This window comes from Equus asinus, chromosome 2, assembly GCF_041296235.1.
Source record: "Equus asinus isolate D_3611 breed Donkey chromosome 2, EquAss-T2T_v2, whole genome shotgun sequence".
Lineage (NCBI taxonomy): Eukaryota > Metazoa > Chordata > Mammalia > Perissodactyla > Equidae > Equus > Equus asinus.
Window position 1 is genome coordinate 182,810,129 of NC_091791.1, and position 19,369 is coordinate 182,829,497.

A 19,369-nucleotide genomic window follows, 5' to 3' on the forward strand; every position below is an offset into this window, starting at 1 on the left:
CCCCCGCTGTGAAGCAGCCTCTGGCAAAGAACCAAAGACAACGTTATAGGCCGACTTCAGGGCATTGCTCCTTCACAAGTTTCATTACATCCAAGGAGCAAAATGTTTCTTTCAGTATGTGCCTTCACATAAAACTGAAATGAAACTTGTGGAGGTCTATGAAATACATTAATGCAAGGGACTAAATAGTGTTTGCTGTGATAATGCAATGTTTGAGGTGAAAATGTTTATTTAGCTGAATCATTCTTGCATTTGCCTTATTTCACCATTTCTCTTTAGAAGGATTATCACCACCTGGGCTGGCCTGATGACGCTTCCATCATTGCCGCCGCTCCACAATTTGCTTGAAATGTGCTACAAGCCTTTCAGGAGTCTTGGCAGAGCTTGCTGCTGTTGTTGTCACATTGATAATTTATTGTGCAGACAAATTCATATCTCTGTTAAGCAACCCTATTCCCTCAAGGGGTGCTTTAAAATCCATCTATAACTTTACGATATAGAAGCCAAGATGTTAATAATAAAAAAGAACACCAAAACAAGTCACCTAGCCATTAGATGATTTTCACATGAGAAGAGAAGAATTTTTAAAACACTACTGCGGTATCTACTCATGCAAAATGAGGGAGAAAAGCAAAGCATGGCTCGATTCAGGCAAAAATACACATGCACTCTGGGGGCTGGCCAGGTGGTTTAGTGGTTAAGTTCACCCGCTCTGCTTCTGCAGCTGAGGGTTCGCCAGTTTGGGTCCTGGGCAAGGACCTAGACACTGCTTACCAAGCTATGCTGAGGCAGGCATCCCACACATAAAATAGAGGAACATGGGCATAGATGTTAGCTCAGGGCTAATCTTCCACAAGAAAAAAAATACACACGCACTTTGCATGACTTTAGGCAAGTCATCTGTTCTCATGTAGGTTTTCTCTTCTGTAAAAAAAAAATCTGGCTTTACCGATTAATACATTTGACTATTATAACAATAAAATAAACTCCCAAATACACAAGCATAAATAAGTAAATACATATACATATATAAGCACAGTTTTATGCAGATATATTTTAAGTTTGGTAATGATTTTAAAATGTTTATATTTTTTAATTTAATAATTACACATCTAGAAAGTCTATCTTAAGGAAATAATCAGAAGTTATCCAAAGAGTTATGCATAAGAATGTTTATTGAAGCACACTTTTAATTAGGAAAAAATAGAAACAACCAAACTGACTATAAAAGTTTACAATATGCAACTACTTCAAGTTTTCAAAGAATGGTAATCACTTGGCGAAAAAGACACAATGTTATATTTGAAAGAATGCAAAATTATACGTACAGTCTGATCTCAATTTTGAAACACATATATGTATATATATAATGTACAAACAAAAAACTGGAAGAAAATCTATGAATATACTAACGATTTTTACTTCTGGGTGATTTTTATCTTCTTTATACTTTTTTTATACTTTTACCTTTCTAAGTGTTCTAAAATAACCATGTATTACTTTTAAAATTTCAAAAAGAGAGGAATAAGTGTTATTTTGAAAGAAATCTTCACCTAAGATAATAAAAGGAAATTGAAGCAAAATGATTATTTTATCATTTAAATTTTTTTACAAAATAGCAGACCGGGCCGTCCACCTGCGGGGCTGCTATCTCCTCTCAGCACTCGGTAGAAGCCTCTCTTTTAGGAAGCCCTGCAAGACCACAAGCAGAGGTGAAGCCCTTCCCCACACACACAGCCCAAGTTCTGGTGGCCTCGGGACACTGGACCCCTCAGCCACGCGCTCATCACACCGCACGTGCGCTGTGCAGATCCGGTATGTGTGTTAGCAGGACGCCTTCCGCCTGTATTAGGGATAGCTTAAGAAACCGGTCTATGAAACGAATCCCTGTATTTAACACTAGGATATTTTTAAAGGTGAAATGTTGTTCCCTAATTATGTAGTGTCCTCTCATGAGAACCTTTCGGGGAAAATTCTCTCTGGTCTCGGTTCCAGGAAGAGTCACCCTTCTCCAGGGCAACATGTTTGATTTTCATCTTGTGAACGTTGTGAATCCCCTAACTAATTATGTTTCCCTCAACCTGTTCGCTGCTAAAAAGTTTAGTGCTCAGTCTGTGACCCACGTCTGGCAAAAAACTGCGCAGCCTGCTTTGAACGTGCAGCTCTCGTGGGCGGTTTCATTTTGCTTCCAGACATTCTTTTTCCCCATCACCCCTATCTCCTGGCTTTTAAACAGCCATCTTATCGGTATTTGATTATATCATTGTAAACTCTTAAACCTTTTTTCAAACCAGTCATGTTCTATATAAATCAGCTAATTAACGAAACAAACAACTTGGGCTCATTTTTGTACTATTATTTTCTGTACTATTACAAGTTTATAGTTTCTGTTACAGCCAATGTTACTTGATTAGTGAGTTTATTTATTATTCTTTGTGGAGACAAAATATTTCTACATTGTGTTTTTTTTTTAAACATCTAAATAATTAATTGGAGAGAGGTGTTTGTTTTTTCTCCAGATTGTTGGTGACTTGTCAAGAGGGCCGCCTTGTGAAATGATTAGGTAGAATTTTTAACTTATTTTAATGACCAAAATCTTAATTTACAACATCAACCATGTTTTAAAATATTCAGCCATCTGTTCCAGTCACACTGCAATGGCAAGGATGCATTTCTTTCATATTTGGCAAGCACTACAAATATATCTGTTATTTACAAGCGCGTCTCCTCATCTATCAAGGTTGCTTAGAGCAGACAGCATTTAGTGACTAAGTAAGGCATGGCGAAGAATGATAAAAAAGAAAAACGATTCCAGCCATAGTTATGCTAATTCAGGAATGTCGACTACAAATGTTAACTCTCCCATCAAGTAAGTATTTCCCAAAAGGAAGCTTGACCACGGTCCTAACACGGCCTCAATAAATATAATTAGTGCAGTCGGAGCGGTCATTGTGCTGGGCTTTCTCTTTTGCTAGTTGGTCCACAGCAAAGTCTCAAATTAAACTGAGACCTCCAGAAACCCCAACAGACCAGCCCACAGTGAAATGGGGAATGGCAACGGGGAGAGAAAAAGACTTAATGGAACATTTGATTTCATGGATTTAGGTTCTCTCTCTGACTTATTTTCCACAGAATATTTGGTGTTTTTGGTTTTGTTTTTCTTTCCCCCATGTTGTTCATACTTTATCATGTATCTCTCTAGGGCATCTCTCTAGAGGATATCTGGAGAGGCAGAGAAAATGCCATCAGTTATCAGTGACCTTAGAGCACATTCCTTCTCAAGAAAACTCTCTCCTGGTTATTTATGGGTAAATGCAATTCTGCTTTCTCGTGGGTATTCCCCAAGTGATTAAATAAAATATACTAAGGATATTTTTAGATGTGGAGAAACCATGTGTAACGAAAGACCTATGGGACAGAAAAAATTGATGAAATGGCATCTCTATTGACTCTCCATCTAGACAGCTCATAGGCAACTGCAGCCCATAATTCTCTGGAAGAATCAGGTCTGAAAATTCTGTTGGGCAGTAGGAAACTGTTACGCCGTAACGTGGTTGACCGGAGGTCAAAGTATGGAGGAACCAGCACCTTGGAAGATTGAGGCAGATACTCTAAGACCAGGTAACAGGGAGCTGAAAGGTTTATACAATCCTTTATCTTACAACAAACATTGAGGAACTAAGGCACTTCCACTCTTTACTAGTATCCCAGGCACTCCATTAGGCCCCAAGATTCCAAAGATTCGTGAAATATGGTTACCACCCCCAGAAAGGACAGTGTAAGACAGAGATAAAGTAACAACAGCTATAGGAGCTCCCATCTGTCAGCACTTACTCTGTCCTGGTCTCTGTGCTGTGCACTTTACATGCCTTTCTTGTTTACTCCTTACCACAATCCCAGGAAGAAAAATTTTTTTTCCTTTACAACCAACTCTCCTGGGCCATGCTGAGGGTAAGGAGAGCGCTATAAGCAGGAGGCTGCCCCAGCCTGGGCCCCTTGCCACATTGCACAGGGCAGACCCAACGAGGCAGGCACCATAATTTTTCCCACATTATAGTTAGGAAATTGAAGTTCAGAGAAGCTAAGTAACTTATGAAAACAAGACAGCTAGTGAACGGCAGAACCAGGCCTCATCTCTCTGCTTTAACCCCATCTGAAATATCAATGGACAAGAACAGGTGATTCATCAAAGAAGCAGTACAAAGGGCTAATAAATCTATGATAAAATGTAACTTCTCTGGTAACAAAAGAATGCAAATTAAAATGAGATCATGTTTGTCATGGATCGAGTTGGGGAGGTTTTACTTTGTTGAATATTTTTTGACAAAGCAGGAGGCCCTCATATGCTGCCACTGGAAAGATAAAGTAACCACTTTCAAGAGGAAAATTTTACAATGTGGATTGGTTTGACAAAATGAACATATAAAAATAACAATTCAACTTCTAAGTTTTTACCTTAGGAAATAATAAAAATGAGTCAAATATTTTCTACATATTTATGCACTCAATTAATAAAAATTTGTTGGGCACTTGGGATAAAATGGTGAGAAAGATATACTTGGTGGATGTCCCCATTGACTTTAAGGGTAATGACGCTCATTATAACATTAGTCACATAATAGGCAAAAAATCGGAAATAATAGGGGTTAAGTAAACTATGGTGTCCATAAAATGCAATAAATCTCAGCCGTAAAATGGCATACTATGCGGTCACAGAATGCTGAAGTGTTAGAAAACATTCATGATATATTACACAAAATATAATATAAAATATAATACTATGAAGCAGAATACATGTTCAGTATAGTCCAAATTTTGTACATTTAAAAATTATATTTATTAATTTACTCAACAAATATTTATTGAAAACCTGTTACAGGACAGGCCCTAGGGAAACAGCTATAAATAAAACAGATAAATGCTTTGCCCTCATAGGTCATATGTTATAATTAGGAGAAATAGACAATAAACAAAAATGATAAATATATAATATATTCTATGGTATTGAATATTATAGAGAAAGTGAAGTAGTATAAGGTGCCCAGAGAAGGATGCTCTGATCACGTAGCATTTGAGCAGAGACCTGAAGTAAGCCTCAGGAATACTGAGAAACGAACTTTCCAAAAGAGGCAACAGGAAGTATGGAGGTCCTGAGGCAGGAATGGGCCTGTTTCTTGGAAGAGCAGAGTGAACGAGAGAGAGTGCAGAGGATCCTGTGAGGGAGCTAGCAGGGGGTGAGCTCATGGAGAGGTTTGAAGGTCATGCTAGAGAATTTGGAGCTAATTTTGAATGAGACAGGAAGCCATGGCAGTGTTTTGAGCAGCTGAGTGACAAGAACTGATTTATATTTTAAAAGGAACACTAGCTTTTTTGTGGTGAACAGATGTTAGGGACAGCAAAAGCAAGATGGTAGGCTAGGTGGTCATGGAGCTGATGAGTAGATGCTAGAGTTGAGCCTACAGTGATCAAAATGGGGAAACTAGAGGAGAACTTTTAGAGTAATAGATGTGAGGAACAATCAAAAGTTTTTCTAGAGACATGTGGCAGCCACGAAATCATGCCTCTTGGCTCTCCAACTGCAGGGAGTGTGCTGACCAACAGCCCGGCTGCTGGAGCAAGTTCGAGCCAAGTTCACGCTTCCTCTGGACTGCTCCCAGCTGATGACTGCTAGGGATGCTAGCCCATTTACAAGAGATGCAGGACTCCTCTGATGGGGACTTTGGCTCAAGGACTCTGTGCCAACCTTGCAGAATCCTTCCTGGAACTGCACCAAACCTCCTTCCTTTCCTCTGTCCCCCACCTGGGTCAGCCCTGCATCACAGTCTGACAACCCTCCCAGCCTCCCACACTCCCCCATTCTTCTCCAGCTCCCTCCCCATTTTTTCTCACAGGCACTTTCCCCAGTAAATGGGACGGCCCCTCTAATCTCATCTGGGTATCTGCTTCTTGGCTTCTTGTTTACTAATAAGCAAACACCCAAATGAAGATGTCTAGGAGGCCATCTAGAGTTCAGGATTGAGAGCGGAGATAAAAAATGGAAGCCATCAGCACACAGGTGGCATTTAAAGCCACGGGGCTAGATGAGATTGCTTTATCCAAACCTTCATTTCCCTCAGTGCCCAGATCCTAACCATCCACCTATGAGAAATAACCCTAATACACTACTTCATGCTAAATTGTATTTTATGATGGATGCTTTCCCAGTAAGGGCCAGCCCCTGTAAGAATTCTGCATTTTAAATTAGGATGCCCATGGAGTGAACCTACAGGATCAATCTGTCTTGGTGGAATGTCAAGTCCTATGGCAACTGAGTGAGGGAAATTATTTTGAGCTTTCTCTATGCTCTTTAGTGTTGGACTCCCTGTCACTGTGAGTACCTCAGACTTCTAGAATTTCTTGTTTATTTTCCTCTCATTTCTATTGTCCAGTTTCTGCTCTCCAGTCCAAGTCATCCCTTTATCTTCTTGCCATCTCTTTTTCATCTTCCTTAAATGATCACTATTTTATTCCTAGAAGAGGTTTCTGAGAAATTTCTATACGATACTCAGGACATGTAGTTAAGACCCCTCAATCTTCCCAAAACAAAATACAGAAAAGTACAAGATCCCCAACTTAACCCAAACAAGCCCTAAGGAAGACCATAAGTCACGGAAGTTAGGTATGTGGCAGAGAACAGGAAAACCGAAAAATGTGGTGAATAACGAGAAAATAACATGGATGTGGAACAGGAAAAGTCAGACAAGGAGAGAGGAATGTGACTAGAAAGCTATTTATAGAAAAGTAACAGTCACTTTGGTTTTCTTATCTCCATTTAGCGCTCCCAGCAAGAAAGTTCTCTAAATTCAGTATTTCCTCTCACTCCAGTCAGTTGTTATGTTTAGCTCCCGTCTGCTTCCCTGCTACGCCTGCATGTATAGTTATTTCTTCCCTTTTCACACACACACAAGAGAAAGAAGCATTCTCTTGGTAACAAAAATCAATCGACTAGATATAAAATTGACTAAAATTACCTTAATAAACTTAGGGGAAAATCATGTCTATATTCTCTAGACTGATGAATAAACATTGTTTACTTCTCAGTGGTGTCATCTTCCATTTATGTTGTTAGCATCTCTCAGAACCCAGTAGTAGAAAGATAGTAGAAAGCCTGAGTATTCCTATGAAGGGAATGGAACAAGATATTTAAGATCCAGCTGTCCTCAAAAATCCAAAATGTATAGTCACCTGTGCCTAACTGGCATAAGCAAAAAAAGCTGAGGTCCTTGGGACCATGTGCCCTGGACCAAAGGCCAAAGATTGCTGGCAACTAGCCCTTGGCTCAGCCCATGTACTGAAAATAGCTTAGAAAGGCAGACAGAACCTTTCTGCTGTGCCAAACGGCCAGCAGAATGTTAGAAACACCCTCGTCTTATTGTGGAACTTCAAAATAAACCACCACTGAGACTAATAATCCCAGGAAACCTCACAATACAATAACACAAGGCTAGCTTTGATGTTCACCCTTTCTCTAACAAAAGTTTTAATTAAGACCCTTATGGGATTTCCTTCCACTCCCAGGGAAAGACAATTCCAATTTTATAACTCAATCAATGGAACAGTAGGATTCAGTCTGAGAATTTTAAACACAATCTTCAGCCAAACGTTTATTTTGTAAAATTGAAGTACACCTCAATCTACACAGATTGCCTCAAGCTCCAAGACAACCTCCAAAGTAATCTGGAAAAGAGAAGTGATGTTTGTGGGAGAAATAACATCATTTAACACATTTAGCTTGCCTGAGGAAAGAACAGCTCACAAGTACTCTTTCTGTGAACTGTAAACACCACAGACTTTAAATAGAGACAATGAGAAGAAATTAAGAAAATTAAATGCAGATCGGCTATCCGGAAAAAGAAAAACCGTCTCCATCTCATCAACATCTCCCCCCTGGGATTCATTAGGGCACTAAATGGACTTTCTCGAGAACTAGTAATGACTCCAACACTGGGGATATGAAATAGCTTTAAATTAGACATAAGGACAGGAACAGCCTAGGTGCCCATTCTCGGGTCTTTACAGTTTTTTCTTCACCCTCAGTTTGAGTAAGCTCAATATTCATGTTGCATGGCGATAAACGGGGAAGGACAAATACAGCCAGCAGAACACAGTGTACAATCCAAGGGCTGCAGTTTCTTAGGAGGGCCTCCCGCGAACGTAGAGCACTCACCCCTACCTGCCCCAGAAAGCAGCTCGCCCCTGTGAATGGAGATGCTTCTTGCCAATTCTGCTTGGACCACTGCGTGGCCCCGACCCAGTGATGGCGGAAGAGAAGATATCTCTGTTCTCCTACTGCAAGGATTAGAGTGGTGGGGATTGTAAAACAATACTCCTGCCACAGATAGTACTTTTCTTAGGAAAGACCATGGGGCAGGGACAATGGTAAAACATTGCTTCAAATGCCTTCAGACCACCAAATATTGATGAGTGGGAAAACAAAAGGAGACTTGCTCATAAATCCAGGAGCAGTGCTCTGTGGGCACACTCCTAAAAATACTTGAGAAAAGATGCTTTGCATGGAGCTAGACATCCTGTGCAGAAGAGGGCTATACCATCAGCACACAAGTTATTGAAGTGAATTTTATTTTATTATTATAGCACGTGCATTTTATTATTGTTATATTATATTATAATATTATGTTAATATTATTTTATTATTGTGAATTATATAATGTGAATTCCATTTGTACCCACAGATAGGTAAGGCCTTGGGAAATTTGGGTTTCATACCAAAATTTCCATTTGAAGGACTGAAAGTTTTCCTTTGATTTCTATAATCTGAACATTTTTATCCGGTTTATTCCATATTAGAGCACAGTGCTATTAAAAGAAGGATGGAGGGGTTCTTTACTTGTTCATGGTCTGTGTTTCTAATGAAAAGGTGATGAGAAAACGTTGGCCAGGCACCACTCCTGCTGCACTCTCCCTGTTAAGCTGTAACCACTCCCGTTAAGACCCCAATGATTCCACTCAAAGGAAGCATTTGTCAGCCAGCTCATGTGTTGTCCCAGAATCTGTGTAGTGCCCTGTGCTGGTGACTGGTCTCTGCCACCTGAGAACTGCATGGCTCCTCTCAAACCACTAGCTCAACAGTAATAGCAAACACATGGTGCTTGCTATGTCCAGACACTGTTCTAATTGCTCTACGCATAGTAATGTATTTAATTCTTACTTGGCCCCATTAAGAAGCTGCTATTTTTTAATCCTTGTTTTAAAGAGAAGGAAATCAAGGCACTGAGAGTGAATAACCAGGGTCTGTACCCAGGGTCTTCGCCACTATATTTCACTTTCTTAAGGACTGGACCTGAAGACTTAAGCAGCTGGCGGCGTGCCACCCCCTGCTCCAGGTTCTGCTAGAGAGGAGAAGGTAGCACTGACAGAGAGGAGAAGGAGGAGCCACTAAATATACCAGAGACATAATAGACAAATTCCAAGAGGAAGGCGTGATGCAAAAGGAAAAGCAAAGATCTAAAGTGGGCCAAGAGAGCAGAGGAAGTCTGCCCCTGAATACCTCTATCTCTAATCTCTTCACTTCTATGAAAGGCAACACTTTCTTCCTTAGTGTCCTTGGATTTGTGACCCACATCAGAGCTCATATTTAGTGGTGGTGAATTAGGGGGTGGTGCATATTTCTTAAATATGAGTTGTTGCAAAACTAAGTCCCAATGCCACCCCACGATATCTATGCTGCTGGCCATGAGGAGCACCAATCCAGAATGCCACTCTACCCTTAAGGATGTCTGTGAAGCAGGGCAATTCTGGCCGGCGGCGCTATTGCTCAGAAATTGTAAACAACATCTCCTTTCTCCCTTTTCCTTACCCTCCTCCAACCCATTTGGCTTCACTGACGTGCTTGGAGCTTTGGCTTTGTAAATGGAGAGAAGGGAAGAGTTTTATTGGAGAGGGGCTGGAGGAAAGGCGAGGGCCCCAGAGGATGTAGAAGGGCACCTGCTCCTTACTAATCTCTTGAGTTGGCTTTGAGCCCCTTTGGAGAAGAAGGTTAGAGACTTTGTGGGGCTCCAGCACAAGCAGAATTGCATTGGGGTCGGTGACCAAGCGTGGCCCAGAGCTGGAGATGAGGCCACTCTACACAGCAGTGCTCACCACTCCAAGAAGCAGTGGCTTTGGGAGCACCAAAAGGTAGCACTCTTGGCTTGGGCACTAGCATCTCATGGCTGGCAGTAGCAAAAGCACTTTTGTAGGTAGTAGGCACAAACAAGGGACACCAGGGCAGTGCAAACACATGTCATGTGGCAGCCAGTAGGCTGATTTATGGGCCTACATGAAGCATACATTTGAGGACATCTAATCAAGTTAATGGAGCCCTTTCCCATCCTAATTTTAGGTAGAGAAAAGAAAGGTGGCCTTATTTTATTATCACCCATAGTATGTGACACATGACATTCATTTAAGTGAGGGTCAACTTTAGATCCATAGTGCCTCATACTCGGACTGCTGCAGTAGCCTTCCAACTGGTCTCCTTGCCTCCAGACTCTCCTTCCCGGAGGCTGCGTGATATGGTCCCCAAATGGCATTTCAGGATATCATTTTCCTGCTCAAAACTTGTCTATCCCACAAAATGATGCATGCCTGTGGGTCATGTAAATGTGATTCTAACTGCTGAGGAGGGCTGGTAGGATCATCAGCCATTCCAATTTGCCCAAGACTGCCCTGGTTTTAGCATTGAAAGTCCCATGGGCTGGGAAACCCCTAAGCCCCAGTTGAACCAGAAAGGCTGGTCATCCTCCCTGACCGTTGACTTCAATTTGGGATTGGCATAAAGGTGTGTGTGGGGGTGTATTTTACTTCTTTATAATGTGCTCCAACACAGACAAGAACCATTAGCAGCTGCTATTTTTATACCAAGGAGCGATGAAATTTAGTTGCTGATTTCATATAGGCCGCTGGTTGCCATGGCAACAGTGAGTGGCAAACTTGATTGTTCAAACATATAAAATTGACAAATCTTTCAGTGTTTGCTTCATACCTTTAAGTTTTAATATTTGCTACAGCAGGGCTGAGCCCCTTGCATTGTGAAATTGCGTTATAATACTTTAACATAATTATTTACTTTCTAGAATATTATTACCAACAATTAGTTATTTACAACTGCTGCTTAAAACATATTTTCCCTTTGAGAGGATTTTTAGGGCATCAGTTTAATTCTAGGCACATGAATTGTAAGCTCTGAAAACAGCATGTTTGAGCAACCACTAAATTCCCTGGCACAGGCAGTGCCCAACATATCTGCACAGTCACCCTGAGGGGTCAGTACATCTTCATGGGCTGAAGTTAAGACTCTGATATTATTCATTTATGTAGGCCATATGTTGTCCCATAAAGGATTTAGGGAGGCTTTAAAAATACAAGGTAAAGCAAGCAAGAAAGAAATGGAGATAGAGGGAAAATGTGGGTAAGAAAGTAAATTGATGCCATGAGTAAGGTTAGTACAAAAAAAATGCATGCCAAGAAGTTCCATTTTCTTGTAAAATTCTAAAGATGGCTTATACATCTGCTTCTGACCCATATAGCAGGCAAGTCAAAGAAAAAATCATGCTCTATTATAAAATTCAATGTTCATTTGGCAAAAAGAAACCAGTAACTTAGAAACAGCATAAACTTATTGATAGAGAAATGAAAGATATTTATCATGTGGTCTTCACATAAAGGATACTGTCTAAATCAATGGCTAACTATGCCACCTAAGACCTCTTGTGTAGCTAAAGAAGGTTACCTGATTATTTAAAAGGAAAAATGTCTTATTTGTCTAAAAGAAAGAGAAATGGGCAGCTCTGGAAATTGCAAAAATAATTAACTTTGATTGTTCGTTACTTCCTCCAAATATTTTTCTCATAATTGATTCATAAAACAGAAAAAGCACAAGGTAATAGGTTATAACTAACAAGGCTTTAAAAGAAATCATGTAAAGAATTTTATTTAATTTTTCTCTGTTAAAACAATGGGCAAGACATTGTTACCCGTGTGGTCCCCAAACACACTGTGAAACACAGCACGCGATAATATACCATTAAGAGCAGTCACTTGCACACGTCTCCACAGTTTACAAAAAGATTTTACATCCAGTACTGAACTTGGTCCTTTTATGACACTAATTGTACAAAACAGGAAACTAAAGTGAAGCTTTTCCAACTGGCAAATGGTGGTTTCAGATTCAAGCTTCTTTCTGACTCCAGCGCCCATAATGACTCTATTGTCTCTAATGAATAAGTTAGCCACATCATGCAAAATGTAGAGATTTTTTTAGCAAGAACGTCATATGCAAGTGATAGAAAGTAATCTTGGCTGTGCTATAGTACTATAGGTACACAGGACGTTGCCATTGTGGGAGACGGGAAGGGTACACGGGACCTCTCTGTACTATTTCTTGCAAATGCACGTTAATCTGCAATTACCTCAAAATGAAGAGTTTTTGAGACAGTAATCTTTCAACTATATTTGACAATGATTTTTCCTTTGTGAGGTTATAGGTAAAAAAACAAAACTTCTGGCCTCCAGTTTGATCTTCATGTTTTAAGGGAAAGACAGGAAATGGTGAGAGCAACAATGTTGGAAAATAGGACTTGGCGAAAAGAGAAATAGGAGAAAACACGGGGAGTGGAGTAGGCTTTAAAAAAGTTTTCTTCACCTAGAAAATAAATCCAGAGGAAATGCACTTTAAGGAAGATAAAAAAACTGTCTAATAATCTTTCTCATAATGGGACTAAATACTTCACCGGTGTTAGGAAAACGATCCATCTGACTTGGATAAGGAGGGCTCACCTGTGGAGGATATGACTCAGTAGGTGGCCTCTTTTGGTTCCTCTGTGGTTGCACAAGGTGACCAGAGTCATATATGGAGACAAAACAGTGTCTGAATGCTGGTTCTGCCACTTTCTGCTGGTGGAACTTGAGCAAATCATACAACCTCCTCTGCTTTCTTATTTTCAAATAAGAACAAAGGGATGCTGTACTTTGTAAACTGCAGAATGCTGGAGAAGTACTAGTTATTATTACTATCTGCTAGCTCGGAGAATTCAAAAGAGACATATTTGATTTCTATGAAAGTGTCAGAGTCAACTGTAAGAACAGAAGAGTAGGTTAACCATGTATGTAGTGGATATGGGAGGCACTGAAAAACAACTCTCCCAAAAAGGAAATAAGTCCATCCTTGCCCTTAGTCTACCAAAATGCTTGCTATTCCACACTGAAAATTCACTCTCCTCTAATATATTGTCAGGACCCCATGGCAAGTCTTAGGTATTATTTATTATTGCATTCTCATATTGCATAATGCCAAACAGAGTAGACAATCAAAAAATACTGAAATACCCTTTGGAAAAGGGTCTATATCTCTAGAAATCTCAAGTTTAAATTTCGGTAGGATTGAAAAAGATGATATGCTAAGGTTTTGTGAACCATTGACTCTAAAGGGTTATCTACAGTAGTGGACACTACAGTGTGACAGTCAGATCCCCGCTTGTGGACTGAAGCACTCATTCCACCAACCACTGAGAGTGTTGGTGGTCCACGGATTACAGCTAAGGCCCTTTCTGGCCTTGCCCTCACTAAAGAGAACCACCTCACCCAAAATTATACCTCCTCCCCAGGAGTGTAAGTGCCTAGCTTTTGTGTCTTACTTTGGACCAATTCTGAAGGGCTATCTCTGCTCCAGAGCTCTCTGTGGGTTCAACTGAGGCCCCTGTTGTAACTTATGTTAGTCAGTGTTCTCCAGAGAAACACACCCAATAGGAGATAGATAGATAGATAGATAGATAGATAGGTAGGTAGGTAGATAGATAGATAGGCAGTGATCTATTATGAGGAATTGGCTCCCACTTTTGGAGACTGAGAAATCCCTGGATCTGCCATCTGGAAGCTGGAGACCCAGATAAACAAGTGGTGTAATTAAGTCCAAGGCCGAAGGCCTAATAACCAGGGGAGCTGACGGTGTAATCCCAGTCCAAGGGTAAGAGAAGAACAATGACAAATAGCCAGTTCAAATAGGCAGAAAAGAAATGACTTCTCCCTTCTTGCATTTTTTTGTTCTATTCAGGTCTTTGATGGGCTGGATGAGGCAATCTGCTTTGCGGAGTCCACCAATTCAAGTGCTGTCTCATCCAGAAACACCCTCACAGACACACCCAGAAATAATGTTGAGTCAAATATCTGGGCAACCCTGTGGCCCAGTCAAGTTGACACCGAAAATTAAGCATCACACAACCACATTGGAGTTTAACTTTTCCTTCTACTCAACCCTGCCTCCTTCACTGCCCCAAAGCTGTTGAGCCCTAGATCACTTTCCAATAAACTTTCTACACGTGAAATGTCTCAGGGTGAGTGTCTTGGAAAAACTCCCTGTGTCACCTACTCCTCCTGTAAATAAAGTGAGATACATCCATTTTGATAAGCGTCCTCAAGTGTGAAACCATAGTGGAAAACCAGGCCTGCCTTTTATGCCATTAAGAACTTAATGACTCTATGAGAAAGAAGGTATTCATTGATATGCTTCTCTAACAAAGCTGAGCTTTTATTAAATCTCTCAATTTTTTCATCTCCTGGCTCATGTGCTGTACACATGTTAAGAAATCACTCGAGGGGCCTGGCCCCGTGGCCGAGTGGTTAAGTTCGCGTACTCTGCTGCAGGTGGCCCAGTGTTTCATTGGTTCGAATCCTGGGCGCGGACATGGCACTGCTCATCAAGCCATGCTGAGGCAGCGTCCCACATGCCACAACTAGAAGGACCCACAACGAAGAATATACAACTATGTACTGGGGGGCTTTGGGGAGAAAAAGGAAAAAAATAAAATCTTTTAAAAAAAAAATGAAGTCACTAGAGTTCTGAATTTTCTTGCTGCCCTTTGTCAAGACAGTGTGAAAATGTAATTGCTGATCAATAAGATCTATATTCATGGTATCTCATTCACGCTATCTCTTTGGGCGACTGGAGTATAACTGTGAAGCTGCCAGTATATATTCCAAGCTGAATTATTTGGTCTTTGTAACTTTATACATTGAATAAGTATTAAAATTGATAAAAGTAGGTAATTTTTATTACATTCTGAGAAAAATAATCAATTTAAAGGAATTGTTTACTGAATGTAATTTAGTTCACTAATCTTAATCTATATCAGGCATATACACAAATTATACTTCTTTAATTACATTTTAAAAGCATCAAAACATTTCTTAATGGCACAACTTGGGAAATATTTGATATCTTGGGACTCCCAGCCAGGGTACTTCATCATTTGTCTGTCATTTAAAGGCGGCATACTTAGGATTCAAAAAATTTAGTTCATTCAATCAACAAGCATCATTTGAGCCTACTTTGTGCATCAAAACTCTATGCCACTCTTAAGAATATGAAGAAAATGGAAAGATGTTTACCTTGACTTTTAAAGCATTCCACTTGGCAGAGGCTTGCTACTTCCATCAATCTGTTCAGCCAAGTTTCTCTCAGGAAGTAATTCTGAATCAGAAGGGAAAAATGAACAAAGCAAGCTTAGTGGACTCTCCACCTCTCATGATTTTTAAAAATTCTTAATGAGAACCAAATCACTGGCTCTGGAATTCTATTCCTTCTCTAAAATTTTAGAGGCTATCAGACACTTCTTAAATCTCCTTATTAGAATCAGGTAGGAAAAAATATTTTGAACTTCACAGCCCTAATTGAATATTTTTAGCAGAATCAACTCAGGGTTCCAGTAAGATAAGTCAATGGTCTCCATGGTAAAAGAAATGCAGAATCCTTTTTTAATAGCACAGTACATTAAAAAATAAAAACTTTTCCTATGCTTGATCTACTGGAAGATACAAACACTTTGATTCACTGAGTCATTAGCTTTTCCATCTCTCTGCACAAATAAAATGTCAAGTAAAGAAATATCTTTTATGTACACCATCATGAACAAAATGAAGAAAAATTTCATCTCCATAAAATATGAATAAACTTTAATTTAACTGGACATGGTTGCTGAAACTTAGCTCAATATTTAATATAGAAATATGATCAGATGAGATAACAGGGAGGAAAAGGCTGGGTAAACCCAAAAATTTAGCAAAGGTACGTGACCATTGCTAGTCATCTAGGTGACTGAGTTTATGTGGCATCAAATAAGAGACTTTAAACTTTGGCTAGCGCTGCACAACCTGTCACATAAAATCCTGTGCACCCAGCTCTGAAAATGATTGATGCTGACAAATTATAGGTCCTTCCTGAATAGTCTTAAAAGAGTGACATATTTTCAAAACAAGTAAGGAAACAGTCAGCTTTGGAAATGACAAAAACATATAATATGAGCTGTTAATTGCTGACATTCATATAGAGTTGACACTAGATATCACTTAGCATAGCAATTACTAGTAGCAATTTGCATATCCAGAGCCCATAATGAAATTTTGCTTGGTTCAATTTTTTTAAATTTATTTTCAACCCTCATGTTAATGTCTCTTTCATTAAGATGAAGTATAGTACAGGACTTTCCAACATTTTTTATTATACACAGAGAAGACGATAAAATTTTCACTGGGTACCCCCTGGCCACCCTGAAGAATGAAGGAATCAACATCTTGGCATACCTAAAACCGAAGTGGGACACCAGCTTAATGTGGTCAGTTTTGTACAGATCATCTATTCTATAGTTTATCTATATTGGATTATAGACAAGCAAAGAGTGAGTCTTAGATATTTATAATTAAGGTAAAAATCTCACTACAAAAATTATCTTAAAGTTATTTCCACATCTTTATTGAGTTAATTACAATGAGTCACATACAATAAATGGTTCATGGCTTCAGCAGTTCTTGTTGAAGGAGAACAGAGCTTTGCCATCCAAATATATGCCTCTTTGAGATATTGATTATTTTACGTTCATTATTTTTAAGAAACAGAAGACTCAGGAAGCTTTTCTTTTATCTCTCCCTTAACTGCCTAAAAGAATTTAGAAAAATGGCCTGTAACAAGAACAGAGCTATCAACAGAGAATATAGGTTAATATGATGGGGAGACCTGGCGGGGCCTAAAGATCAGAGTCTTCTCCCTGTGCCATTGTCCCTGCATGGCATGGCAAATATTTGTTTACCAAACATTTGCTTTCCATCTCCCTGTGAACTGACTTCCTCCCCTTTGAAGTACCAAACCGCTACCCCCCAACATCCCCTTTTGTCTTCAACTCAAGACGGTATTTAAGGTGGTAGCTTTGGCCATTTTGGCAAGTTATTCAGTTTTCCTGGGTCTCTCCCATGTATACATCTTATTAAACTTTGTTTGATTTTTTTTCTTGTTATTCTATCTCATGTTAATTTAATTCTTAGACCAACCAGAAGAACCTAGAAGGGTAGAGGAAAATTTCTTCTTCCCCTACATTGTCGATAGCAAAATACTGTCATTTTGTTTTGTTGGGGACCACAGTGGCACTCTTGCCAGAAACTGTGGAGAGCAGGAGTGACGAGCTGGTCAAACACTTTGGCTGCTGGAAAGTGATGATTTGCTGTTCAATCTAGAAAGAAACAGCTCTGCCTTCCCACAGTGGATCCAAGAATGTGGGAGGATTTCCTATGGACCATTCTGGTGAAATAGTCTAAAGTGTTTTAAGTCCTACCCAAGAAAATCCTACTCTGCAATGAGACACCAACAGAAGTTTTCGAGGGAGGGGATGTCTGAGAACTAGGGACTGGAGGGGTGGTCCCATCCAGCATCCCAGAGCAGAGGAGCCCACAAGGGAGGCTCAAAGTGCCCACAAGTGTCCACAGGACAAGGGCAGCTTTAAATGTCTGCCAGGGCTAGAGAGCATGTGTTTGGGGTCAGTCTCAGCCTATCAATATTGATGTTATTGATACCGAAACTCTTAATCTCAAGTTCGTGTGCCCAATGCACAGCAAGCCAAACACTGAGACATTGGTGCTTGGAGATGGAGAAAGGTCCCATTTGAGTTGGCCAAGACGAGAAGGTGGGCGCATGAGTTCGCTCAAATCTGCCTTAACAAGAGCAGCAAACAGGGGAGGTTTATGGAGCTAAGGGGCTTGGCAGGAGGAGCTTGAAGGAAACAAGAGGTCACTCCTGATAAACCCCTGGGCAATCTATGAAGGGTGCTGGGGGCCAGCCATCCAGTGATCACACCCTCCTCACAGATATTCTCTTTCATCTGCAAAGCAAACTCACAAATCCTAAAGACCCGAATCACCCCTGAAGTTAAACAAGGGAAACAACAAATTGACAAGATTCATTTATGTCTGTGTTGGGAACAACCTCAAAAGGCAAGCATGTTCTTATTGAATATCTGCAGTAACCCTTAGGTAGCTGGCTTCGCTATCAACTACAAATGCCTGGCACACTCACTTGGGCCCATACTATTTGTGGCAGGCCCCATAGAGATTTCCCCAACCAGAGCCAATGTGGTGGCTGGACCAGCCCTTGTGGTTCTTATATAATGATTGCAAGACACACCTCAGCAACAACCATCAGGGAGCTTTGAAAAGACAAAGTTTATTACTCCAAGTCCTGGAGAGTACATGGCATGCCCAAGGCCACACAGTGAGAGAATGCGAGGAGAGAGAAAGAGAGAGAGAGAGTGAGAAAGCATGGCCCTGGGATTCTGCCTTTACTAGGGTCCAGGGTTGGGGCCCAGAGATCCACCGACTCACTCTTTGTTGGTAACTTTAAAACATAAGAGCAGAAATTAAAGCATGGGAAGGGAAAAGCAAGCAGTTAGTCCAATGATCAGTTATCCAGGTCAACCAGAGCTTTCCAAAAAGGGGAACTTCATGGATGGGGGAGCCTGGCTCTTTATCTGGTTGTGTAGCTGGCAAGGTGTTTATTCAAGTTTAATGTGACTTTAGGACTTTTTATCATTTAATTCACCTGAAACGTCATGGGGCCTGCCCAGATTTCATCCATGGGGAGGGGAAAACCACTCCCAGCAGGTATATTTTAAAGGAGCATGAGGAATAAAAAATTAACTTGTTTTGTGCTTACTCATGTTATGGGTTATATTAAATTTGCTTAAAACAGAGAATGCCTATAAAAACATAGCTTTTTCATTTTTGCTTTAAACTTCATGAAACTTCTCTGAGCTGCACGCTAAAAATCAGGCCTTTTCAGAATGTTCTATAGGAGAACTCTAAATCTCCAAGTTGCCTGAGTGTGTAATTGACCGAGTAGATTAAGAACCAATGTTAGCGCCTATAAACATGGGTTCCCCACCCACCACACAAGAGGAGCCAAATAAAAACTGGAACTCCAGGCTTATGGCAAGGAAAGGGTTATTTTGGGTGATATCAGCCAGGAGATGAGAGTGAGCCATCCAATTTGTCTCGTTTTGTCTCGTCTCCCCAG